This window comes from Mesocricetus auratus, unplaced genomic scaffold (assembly GCF_017639785.1).
Source record: "Mesocricetus auratus isolate SY011 unplaced genomic scaffold, BCM_Maur_2.0 Super-Scaffold_100008, whole genome shotgun sequence".
NCBI lineage: Eukaryota > Metazoa > Chordata > Mammalia > Rodentia > Cricetidae > Mesocricetus > Mesocricetus auratus.
Window position 1 is genome coordinate 49,191,840 of NW_024429192.1, and position 12,302 is coordinate 49,204,141.

General features: G+C 38.6%; 1 long non-coding RNA gene across 1 annotated transcript in view; it reads right to left on the reverse strand.

Moving 5' to 3' along the window:
* Nucleotides 1–2,250: 2,250 nt before the first annotated feature.
* The window catches only part of LOC121141781, a 53,877-nt gene continuing 43,825 nt past the window's right edge, over nucleotides 2,251–12,302 (reverse strand). Inside the window, exons 3-5 of the long non-coding RNA XR_005878722.1 lie at nucleotides 8,385–8,481; nucleotides 6,896–7,115; nucleotides 2,251–2,394 (exon numbers count right to left, since the gene is read on the reverse strand). This is a non-coding gene — a long non-coding RNA (uncharacterized LOC121141781). The remainder of the gene's footprint in view (nucleotides 2,395–6,895; nucleotides 7,116–8,384; nucleotides 8,482–12,302) is intronic.

Sequence of the window (12,302 nt, forward strand, 5' to 3'; positions counted from 1 at the left end):
GGGGCCATTGTTTGTACTGTAGTTGCCTAAGCCTGAGTGTGAGCTTTATCACAAGATCCAGTCAGTCAGAATTCCATCATTGATGGGATAAAGCTCACACTCCTGCCTAGGAAACTACTAGGAGATGGTGGTTGATGAGGACAGGTGAGTCAGTTTCTTTTAGGGATGTAGTCTTGGTGGGTCCAAAAAGAGTTCATGAAGTAGGGAAGAAAACATACATAGCAGGAGGGTGTTGGGAGAAATTGGAGGGGAGGGCATGGAGGTGGATAATTAAAAACATATACACATGCTTACACGTGTATTTTTCAAAGATACTACTGAATTTGATATTTTCAGAGTAGATTAAAATATGGAAAAGAAAGTAAAAGTAAAAATTAAACATTTAAAAACTAAACACAAATGAGTAGTAAACTAAACGTGGTATGGTCAATAAACTAAAACAGGTTTACGTTTTCAGCCAATGCTTCTTCCGGACAGAGAACCAAACCCCTGCATTTAGATCAGTTCTGTTCTGGGAACACTGTACCTGGTTCTATTATAAACTCCCTGTGACCCATGTAGCCCCTCCTAGCTAATGTCAGGGTTCCTGGCGTTCTGGATCTGGCTCAGACTTCCTTAACTCACTTCGCTATCTCCACAGTCTGTGTGGCTTGGGAGTCTGATGCTCTCTGAACCGGAAGCAGCAACATGGTACCTGGTCTGCCGCATAGCATACTTGTGTTTCTAAAGGGTCTGTTGCTCCGCAGGACTTTAGCATGGGCTGAAGGACATGCAGTGCAGTGTGAGTTTCCTAACTTTAGAGTCCCTTACTCTTTCTTTGGAGCTCTGTAAGGTGTTGCTGAGCTGTTGGTGAATTTCCATGGAGTCAGCTAGTGCCTACTTCCACTCTCGTGCAGCCTGGACCATCCCTGCAGTACTTTGGTGAGACTTGGCTATGACAGAGAAAGGAGATTTGGCATGTTGAGAATGTCTCAATTTCAAATTTCCAAGCCCTCATTGGTTACTTGTTCTGCCAAGGATGGTTCAGCCTTCAATTTGGTTTCCAGCAGCACCTGGTGTGTTGCTAAATGATGGAGCCCTTACAGTTCTTTCCACTACGGCCAGGCACGCAGAGCCAGGTCTGGGCTCCAGGAACCTGACCCAGAGCTGGCTCCAGAATCCAGATGCCCAGCCTTGAGCTCCCTGGTAGGGTTCATCCACTGTCACTGTCGGTACTGCTGCATAGAGCATTCTGAGAGCCTGTGTCATTTCTGTGTTTTTAGAGTATTCTTTCTTTATTCCCAATGGAGATATTAGCTGCCGTCTAATATTTACTTTTCTGCTTCAAATGTAAGAAGGCAAAATGGTTCTTCTAGGACTTAGGATAAACTTTGCGTTTGACAACTTTCCTTAGAACGAGGGCTATCTGGGTGTTGGGTGACAATTTCCCTTCAGATAAAACAATCAGTCTTGGAGGGAAGTTCCTTAAGTCTCAAGGTATTCTTTTTGAGACAGTGTCCCCCATGTAGTTTTGGCTGTCTTGGAAGTCACTATGTAGACCAGGCTGGCCTTGAACTCACAGAGATCCATCTGCCTCTGTCCCCCAAACACTGGGATTAAAGGCACACATCACTCACCTGGCACAAGACTTGATTTTCTAAAAGGGGGGGTTCACTAAGACTCAGGAAGTAAACTACCAAAAAGCTTTAAGAAATTCGAAAAACTGACCAGATGTGCTAAGTTCCTCCCTCCTCAGGGTTTTGTAAAAGTAAGATCTACAGAGATAATTTCAGACAGGCTGAACTGCCTGGAAGAGGCAGAAACCACCAAAGCTGCCTAGGAGAGGCAGAGACCAGCTGGGCTGCCTGGAAGAGGCTCAGACCAACTGAGCTAGCTGCCTGGAAAAGACGCTTTTCAACGGGTTGCACTGCCTTTGGGCTGTGCAGTGTGCTCCAGAATGCCAGCTTTTGTGAGTTTGTCACCCATGCTAGCTTTTGGTGTTGCAGCATCTTTGGGCCATTTCTGTTCTCGTGAATAACTCCACATCCGTAAGTAGCCCTCAATAAAATTCATTAGTTCACCAACTTGGATTTTTGTGGTATCCTAGTTAGTCGACACTTCTCTTTCTGGGGTGAGTAGACATCTGTTCATGCCTCCTGGGGAAGGGAATAGTGTCAGACAACACTGATGAAATATAGGTGCAAGTCTTGAAGGAAGATTCTCTAAAATCCTGAGCACACCCCATGCTCACCTTTCATTTGCCCTCCCGCCTGTACCATAGGGGCGTGGACGCTTGCAGTGATGTAGGATTCTTGCAGTGATGTAACTCAGGAGATGCAAGTCCCCAGCAGTGAAGAGGTAGAAGAAGTTGCATCCCTCTGAGAGGAAAGCCAGTGTTGAAAACTGACTCCTGTACTGTGTAAAAGAAGTAACATTTCCTTGTCACAATTATTTCAGGTCTTCTGTTCTCACAGTTGTATTTAAGATATGAAACCCATGTGCAATTGTCACCAAGGCTTACTGATTTTACCTCAAAATATGTTTTGCTAAAAGAGAAAATTGCAAAAAAAAAAAGTTCAGCTTTACAGATCTTAATTGGCTTTTAATTGAGATTTAAAAATTGGGCAGCCGTCTGGGCCAAAAATGGTTTCGGATGCTCCACCCTGCCACATGGACAGATTGTATTTATAGTCAGAGAAGAGGAAATGACATATGGAAAGTGGAAGTGAGGTACTGAGATAGTTTGATTGGTTAAAGTTTAATGTTAGCCTTGTTTGAACCTGATTTGAACAGTTGGCTGCCTCTGGTTGGCTGAAGGTTGGCTAATTTGATTGGGTGAGTTTCAGATAATTGGTATAAGAATACCTTACAGTCTGTTAACACACCAAGTTAGCGTATAGTTCATTATGTATGGAGAAATATTTAGGACAAATTTGTCTATGGAGGCAACTCTAGACCAAATGAAACTCATTTAACATTCCCAACTGTGTCTCCTCTCCTCCACACACTATGATCCAACCCTAGTTTAGACTCTTGTCATCCTGGAAAGTATGAAAGTACTTCCTAACTGCTGCTCAAGTCTCCAGTTGTATACCCTACCAATTCACCCTCTACTAGGTGAATAGTCTAATTAAAGAACAAAACAACAAAAAATCCCTTTCATCTTGCCATTCCTTTGCTTATAATTCTTTCCCCAAAATGCAGCTTTCTAGTTCATTTCCTCTGGAATCCTTGTGTTCATTACCCTGCCCAGGCTGATAAAGTATCTTCTAATTTGCAGATTAATCTCTTACTTGCCATAGATTGAGATTTCTATCTTTGTTCTGTAATGTGTTGCATTGCTTCTGTTTAGGAGGCATATTCTTGATTATCTTTTAAGATAGAGCTTAAGGTTTTTATCTACTAAAAGATTCTAAAAGATAATTTCGGTTGCATAATGCATGCACCAAAAGTTAAGAATATGGAGCACAGGTTTAAGTGTGCTAACTTTTTATTCAGAATTTTATATTTGTACTATTGTGTATACAATTCCTATGTGCACTTAAAAACCTATTCTGAAAAATAAACAATTAGTTTTATTTTTATTCTTGTGGACAGATCTCTTCAGAGAAGAACACAGAGCTTGGGAGACTAGTTTTCTAGTCTGTAATTTTATGTTTGATGCTCCCAACTAAAGCAAGATTGATCTTTATCTCCATTTACTATTTGCTATCTCTATAGCAATACATTGCTGTGCTCTCTTTCTAGTTCATAAGAATTTCTATAAACTTTGTATACATCTAATGTATCTCTTAAAATGACTATCACCTACTGTTTGAGTACTATTAATGTATATGTAGCTACTGATTCAATCCTTGGATGTCTGTCTAGATCCTGAGGACTGAGCAGTGAATTTATCAAAGATTCTACCTTCACTTAGCTTATACAACAGGGAGGAACACAAAGGATGAACAGGCAGAAAGCATAAAGAAAGTGGTAGGTGTCACAAGTTCAATGAATGAAAGGATTTTGTTGTTTTGAGGCAGCATCATGCTGTGTAGGTTTTAACATCTTGAAACTCATTGTGTAGCCCTGGTTGGCTTCTAACTCAGGACAGTCCTCTTAAGGAAGCCTACTGGGTTCTGGAGTTATAGGAGTGAGTCATCATGCACAGCAAAGAAGGAAAATATTGACTGGATATAATTTGAAATAAACCTAAGCTAAAAAATTGTCTTGTACATTCTGATATATTAAACAGCCGTGTGAATCTATGTATATACCTAAACACATATATTGTGGCTACACACACACACACACACACACACACACACACACACACACAACACACACACTCTTCTCAGGAACTGAGAATCCTTAGCAGTACAATAAACTTCTTGAAAGGGCGATTTTATGAAGCAGCATTCCTTCCTTGTCCTGTTGACTTACTCTTCTATTAAAACACAGGGCTATTTTGTTCTGCAATTGCCTGCATAAATCACTATCTGCTTGGCATTTTCTGTTCTCTATTGCTTAAGAAATCCCTCTTATATGCCTCCTGTACCTGCTCTCTCATTTTTGTGCTCAACTTAACTCTGCATGCAAATCTTCTTCCTAAAATAACATCAGCCTCCTTATTTGGTTCAGCTGTGACCTCTGAACATCATGTCTTGTGTTCTGTCTATGCCTCAAGAAGAACCTTCCTTTGGTTGTAAATTTCCTTTTGTCTTCAAACCTTCCTTCAAAAATTCCATGAGTGATTTAGAATTTTCTTCCAGGAAACCATTTCTCTCCTAAGCTTCCAGTGAAAACAAATTGCTTCTCCTACCTTCTCTTTCAGGGCCAGGAGAAGAAAGATATTATTTTATCTTTGCTTCCCCTGTGGTCTCTTCCAGTCCACTATCCCATGGTACTATCTTCAATAAGGTGTTTTAGTTTGATTGTGTTATTTTCTTTCCTATTCAGTAAAGCAGTAAACCTTTCTACTTATGAGTCTGAGAAGTGATTTATAATTGTCTTTTTCCTTGTTTGTTGGGGGAGGGTTAATTTTATTGCTTGTGATTAATCCTTTACAAGATTTCGCCATCCATGTGATTGAGATTTTATAATAAATGGCTTAGTCCCTAACTCTTATGAAATGATTGTGTACTTAGACTTTGATATGTAGTTTCCAGTTCAGATTCTTCCCTTCTTTGGATTTTGTTCTCATAAATTGTTCTTAGTCTCTATTATTTCCAGGCTTTCAACTTTTCTCTTAACAATAAACACTAGCCTCTTATGCCTAATGCCTTTCACCCTTACAATGCATGGAGGATGGTCTCAGTAATGTAGAACAATCTGTGTTCTTGCCTCTGTACTGTACCTAATTATCTTTATTCTGTTTTACTAACCAGTCAGTCAGTCATTCAATCAACCAACCACTTGCAGCAGACATCTTCACCCTGAATATATATTTTTACCATCCCCTACTTCCATTATTTAAATTTTTGAATAGGAGATATGTTCTTCCTCTCTGCTAAAACCTAGTTCTAGACTCTTGACTCAGAGTGTTGTCACAGTGTTACAGGGAAAGCACCGGCTTCTTATCCCCACAACAACTTGTTTATGCTCCCTATACCCTAGCATCTTCATTGTTAATTTCCTACCTAGCCCCATAGCCACGCTTTACGCTCCCTGTGCCTTGGACTTTTGATAAGGAAACAATGCAATGGGGAGAGAAGGATATTTATTAAAGGGGCAACCACTTACATTGGAAATGCTCTGCCCTCTAAAGCACAGCAAACATCCAAGAGAGAGCAAATGCTCACCTGCTCCTTCTCTTAGCCCCGCAATCTTTCCACAGCTGCAGGTACTTGGTCTCTTCCTACAATTCAGCTTTTTGTATAAATAAAAGATTCAGACTTGATACAAAACTCAAACATATACGCCATATACACATGGAAGATGATGAACGTCCCTCCACTGTTGAGTAATACATCTCCTAGACGTTCTTACTTTTGGGCCTCACACATTTCTAGACTGAATCTGATACCATTAACTTCCTTGCTCATTGTAAAGTTTCAGCTTTCTCAATATTTGTAAGAAAGTTGCTCTCCTACTTCTTACTGCTCTCATGTTTTCTTTTTGGAGGTTCTGTTTCCTCTTTAGATTAGATTGTTCCGTGCTGGCTTTTTATTTCTATACCTTTTGGTTTTTGAATTTTCTGACAAAAGCAACTTTATTCTGGCTAACAATTTAAGGGAGATAGAGCTTCAAACAGTTGGTCCAGTTACATCTGCAGTCAAGAAGCAGAGGATAAAGAATGCATACTGGTGATCAATTCCTCTTCTCTGGTTTATACAGTCCAGGATTCCAGCCAGGGAATGGTGTCTCCCACAGTAGGTAAGCCTCTTAGACTCAATTAACCATAATCAAGAAAATGATGTTCCACAGGCTTCTCCAAAGACTTGTCTCCTAAATAGTTCTAGAGTCTGTTGACACACAACACAAACCATTACACTGGATAAGCTATAAAAGCACAAACATTGAGGCCCATGATAGAAATATACATACACTAAATAACCACATTCATTTGTTTGGCCTTTGATAAATTTAGTGTGTGTGAGTTATATATGTGTGATTCTTTTTTTTCAAATGTTATCTCTTTAGAAGTCTCTCCATCCCCTTACTCCTAAGTAGTACATGCCTGTCCTAATTACAAACACTTTTTAACTTCATCTTCAGTGTTTCCAGAATTAACTTGCATTGTTGCATGATGATAGCACATACATAAACATTGGCCAAATGAATTGAAATGTCAAAAGTTTTTTATTCTTCTCTGACTAGTTGATTGGTAGCCTTTTGATTTTAGACACGTTTTTGCTCATCTTGGACATATGACTTTTTAAATATTTTGTTCTTGTCCATAAATCTTGATATATACCAATATACTATTACTTACCCTGCTTATGTTTAAGATAATATGGCTTAAAATTTCCCCAGAAGTGAAAATAGATTATAACTCAGGCTTTTGTTGCTTATTCTTTCCTTTTAATTCATGGTCATTCTTGTTCCAATCTGGTCCTTGTTGACCTACTCTGAATCATTACTGGGAACCAGAAGATGGTATGTAATTGAATTGGTATCGCTGCTGTCACCATCAATTTGTGCAGGAAAAAAGGCTGAGGAAACACAAAGGCAGAACCTGTAATTGAATTTGGTTACTCCAAAGGTAAAACACAGTAGCAATTTTCAGAGAGCATGGCAGGTCAGTTGGTGAATGGGGTAGGGATGAGTGAGATAGATGGCCCCTAAGTTGGGAAGGGGATTATGAAAGCTGAACAGATGGACTTTGGATAAATGAGTGCTCAGAAGTTACCAACACTGTAACTTTCTCAAGGTCAACTGCTCTTTCTTGGTATTCAAGTACAATGAACAGTGAATTAAAAACGAAGTAGGAGATGAGTAGTGGGTTCTAGTTCTAATTTCTCCAGTAAATGTGAACTAACAACAAAATTATTTAATGCCTGTGATCCACAGTTATCTTATTCTTAAGACTGGGACAGTAATGAAATTCCTTTGTCTCAAGGCACTAGAGGACCAAATGATGTATCTTTGTCTTTGTACAGTGTGTCACTGTGTGATATTTAGAAGCTAATCCTATTATTATTCTATGAGCAAAGCTTCATCCCAGCAGTGACTAATTATTTTAGTTAGCTTCTTTATTCATTGCAGAAAGCATACCACAGAGAATTGTCTATCTCACATTATATTTATTTAACTCCCAGACTCCTATAAATATGCATTATCATGGCTGGAAATTTACCAACCCAAAGCCAGGAATATGAAAGTGACATCTGATAAGGATCCTTACATTTCAGCATTTTTCTAGCCATAGAGAAGGATGATGTTTGCTTTGATAATGTTATATAAATGTTATTATTTTTTTTCACTTTTCTGCCTCTGATTTTTATGGCACTATTCACTTAAATACTATTTCTGAGGGTATCACATGACTAGAGAGTAACCCTCATGGATAAGATCTCCATTCTTCTCTTTTCTATACAGAATTTTTTTCTTTCCAATGTTTTTTGTTCTCTACATCTTGTTTTATTTTATGATATTCTGAAGTCCTTTTTATGTTTTAATCTTGGTCTCAGTCATTTAACAGGAACACTGAATTGATTAAAACTTATTCCTTCCAAATAATGTCACAGACTGTTGGGAGGATAGCAGCGCTCACAGGCTTTAGCTCATTTAATTTAGTTTCATCTTTTTCTTACTCTCAGAAATATTAGGAACTGGAAAATAAAAATTTGAGATTTCAATGAGAGTCTGAAATCTATTGTCTTTTAAGAACAATATTGCCCTACTTACTTCCCTGTCGCCTTGAACAGACACCATAACCAAAGCAACTCATAAAAGAAACCATTGAATTGAGATTTGCTTACACTTTCAGAGGGTGAATCTATGACTATCATGGTTGAGAGCAAAGCAGCAGGCAGACAGTCATGGTTCTGGAGGAGTAGCTGAGAGCTTACATCTGGTCTACAGGCACAAGGCAGAGAAAGAGAGGATGAGAATGGTGTGGCGTTTGAAACCTCAATGCCCACTACTCTAAACACACTTCTTCCAACAAGAACTCATCTTCTAATCCTTCAAAAATAGTCCCACAAACCAGGAGCCAAACATTTAAATATATGAGCCTATGGGGACCATTCTCATTCAAACCAACACAAGGTCATCACGTAACACACAACACTTAAACTTCTGATTTATACTTCTGTCTGAAAATAATTATCAGTAGCATTCTATTTTTCCTACAAAGATGTTTTAATTTGAATAACAAATAACATGACCAGCTTATTAAAGACAATATTTCCACAGTACCTTCTAGCTCTCAAAACCATGCTCTTAGAGCAAGAAGTGACTTTGGAGTAGTTTGAACCTCTCACATGGACACTGAGGAATAGTGGTAGTAATACTGAACAACCAGGCACCTTAGTGTTGCCAGAACTGGCCCTGTAAACTTAATGAACCAAATTATGTCTATACTGTTGAGCATTTAGTTATAAAATTATAACATTAACCAAGAATCTAGATATCCCCTCTTTCTCTTTAGTTGAATGATGTTATTTTCTAGTTAGAGAATTATACATAATCTTCAAATAGTGGAATACTATGAACTCTGTTATATAAACTGCTCTCATATATATATAAAATAAATATGAAACCAATATTCAACAAATTTACCATATATTTAGAAATTTATTAAGTACTTTCTTTGTGTATATGTACACTAAGGATCTATGGTAGTTTGAACGTAATTGGCCCCCCAGAATCTCATAGGGAGTGGCACTATTAGGAGGTGTGGCTTTATTGTAGTGAATATGACCTTTTTGGAGGAAGTGTGTCACTTTTTTGAGGTTTCCTATGCTCAGGATACTGCCCTGTGTCTCAGTTAACTTATTGTTGCCTGCAAGCCAAGATGTAGCCAGAACCACATCTGCCTGCATGCCACCATGCTTCCTGCCATGATAATAATGGACTGAACCTCTGAAACTATAAGCCAGCCTCAATTAAATGTTTTACTTTATTAGAGTTGCTATGGTCATGGTGTCTCTTCACAGCAATAAAAAGGCTGAGGAAGAAAGGATCTAAAGAGAGTTTCCTTACAGAAGAGTTCTATAATGTTTCTAAAAGTAACAGGAGTCTTTCTGCATGGTTCAGAGGCAGATAACTCTTTACATTGATTTTTCTGGAAATCTGTTCTATTTAGTAGTATATGAAATTGAAATAATGGGAGGATAGCATTCCTTCCTCTCTTTGTTGCTCTCTCTCTTTTCATCAGAACCAGTCAGTTGATTGTACAATGTATTCTATTTTGACCAATTCAACATGCTGGTAGTTGTACTGTGACTCTTGGACTGGAACACTAATAGTCCTTTTTAGCTTGGATGGCTGTATTTAATTGCAGTGATATGTTTGAACAGATCAATAGTGACAGTAGACAGATGCCCTGAGAGGCCTCATTTCTCAGGTTGAGCTGGTGTGGCAGACAAACTCTCCATTAGGCATAGAACCTGGTTTGGAAACCTAAAGCATGGGTCTACAATGGAACTTTGGAATTTCTGCTACAAGGAAACTAATGCTACCAAACTAATTAATAATTATGAATCCTAAGATAACATGTTTAGCTTTTCTCCACCCATTTATGTGATAGAATAGAAACAGATAAAGTGAGAAAAAAATGAACATAATAGTATTACTATATTTGTTTTAGTTCCTACAGGCAGTCTTCTGAAGTCCAAGGAAGCATTTTGAAGAATGTAAAGGGGTATTCAAATGATAGGTATACTTAAGTTTATTATATCTTCTTTGTGGCATTTACATAGATGTGGATAGGATATTCAGGTATTGTATCTTGCCTAAGTCAAATGAGATAACCATGATTCATGCCATTTGGCCCTTACAGGATTAAAACATTCTGGAGAGAAGCACTTTAACATTGGTTGCTCCCATTATGATCAGATATACATTTGATCTAATGCAAAAAAATGTCTTTCCATCTTAATAATCAAGTGATACCCTTCCATTCTTTATCAAACAGCAATTTGGATGTAAATTATCTCTAAATTGTTTCTCACCTTAAAAGGAGGCTTCTTGATAATTCTCTACTGCTTCTGTCTCATCTTTTATTTTCTGATTTTCTCATTTCTAACGCTGATGCATTCCCACAGGGTGCCTGGCCTCTGCTACCTCTGCTCTATTTTAAGCTCAGCTGTGTTCCTATCTTTACCTTCAGGGTCTACTGCTAGTTCTCCTCTGCCATTCTCTTTTGAACTCCTCAGAGCTGAGTTATCAATCCTAACAGTAAAAAAATACATTTTATGCATAGCACACTTCTGGAAACATCACAAAAAAATCAAAACAACAAGATTGATGACATTTTTTCCAAGTTTTCAGTTCTCCTTGACTTGAATTTGATATCCTGTTTAATGAAAGCAGCCATAGCAACAGTAATGGAAGTAGAGGTGTTTGTAAATAAATAAATGAATGAATAAATAAATAAATAAGTCACAGTGCATAGAATTACCTCAGCTCACCTAGCCACTCTGCAAATCAAATTGGTGATGCAATTGTCAGTTTTTCCCAGAAGGCCCCTCTCTCCATAATGACAGAGAATACATTTGATGCTTCTTACTGTGCCCTAGATCCCTGACCCTTTATCCCTTTAAGCAGTCACTGCAGCTAAAAAGAACCCCAGTGACCTAGTGGCATTAAGCTTCAGCTGAGTAGCCCCCCACCTCCCCTTACTTGCCATTGAATTGCAAATCTGGGCATGCCTCAGTGAAAGTACTTCAATTTCTCATCTGCATCTTCTCTCCCCTCCCCTTCAGGGACAGCAAAACCCCTAAGGAAATATAGTCAGCCTCAGCTAGGCTGCACCTCTGATCAGATTAACTCCATATTTAATGAGACATGTGGTGAACAACCAGCTGCACTCCATCTCGTAGCACTCAGTGAAGCACCAATGTGCCTGGAAGGCCCTTATTTGGAAAAGTTGGGACTATGTGTGGAACTTCAGAACTTGTTTCTCTGGCCTGAGTCTACAGATTTCAATGGATTAGACTTAAAACCTCAGAATAAACCTGAGCTTACTTACTTGTTGGAGATGATAGAGTTAGGGATTTATAAAAGAAAACATGTCTTTTGATATGAGGTCATAGCCCTTCCATCTCTTAGGACTTCTGATTTCCTTTCCTAGTATGTTAAGTGTGAAGATAAATCAAGATAATACTTGAAAAGACATTGATTTATCTGATTTCATGTGTATGAGTGCTTGCCTCCATGTATGTATGTGCACTATGTGCACACCTGGTGCCTGAAGAGACCAGAGGAGGACATCTGATCCGGAATTGTGGGTTATAGAAGGTTGTGTCCATGTATGGTTGCTAAGATCTGAACCTGGTCTGCTGTAAGAACAGCAAATGCCCTTAACTTCTGAACTATCTTTCTAGCACTAACACAAGCTAATTGTGAAAGATGCTCTCAACTCAGACTTACTTGGGATTCTCAGGACCTGGAATACTTCAGTGGAACAAGATGCCTTGAAGAAAGAGTCAGGAGACCACAGCACTAGCTATATTCATTGACTCCTTTATGTATTTGGCAAACTTTCAAAGAGTGCTTACTAGGTACTCTGGTGAGTTAAGGACAGTGGTTGACTGCAAAGAGCTCATCCAAATGGGAAGATAATGGCTCATCATCATCCTCTGTGGTCACAACATAATCAAGATCCATCCACACAAAGTACTGTAGATTCAGAGTAGAGCCTAGTAGATCTATTTCAAGAAAAATATTGCACA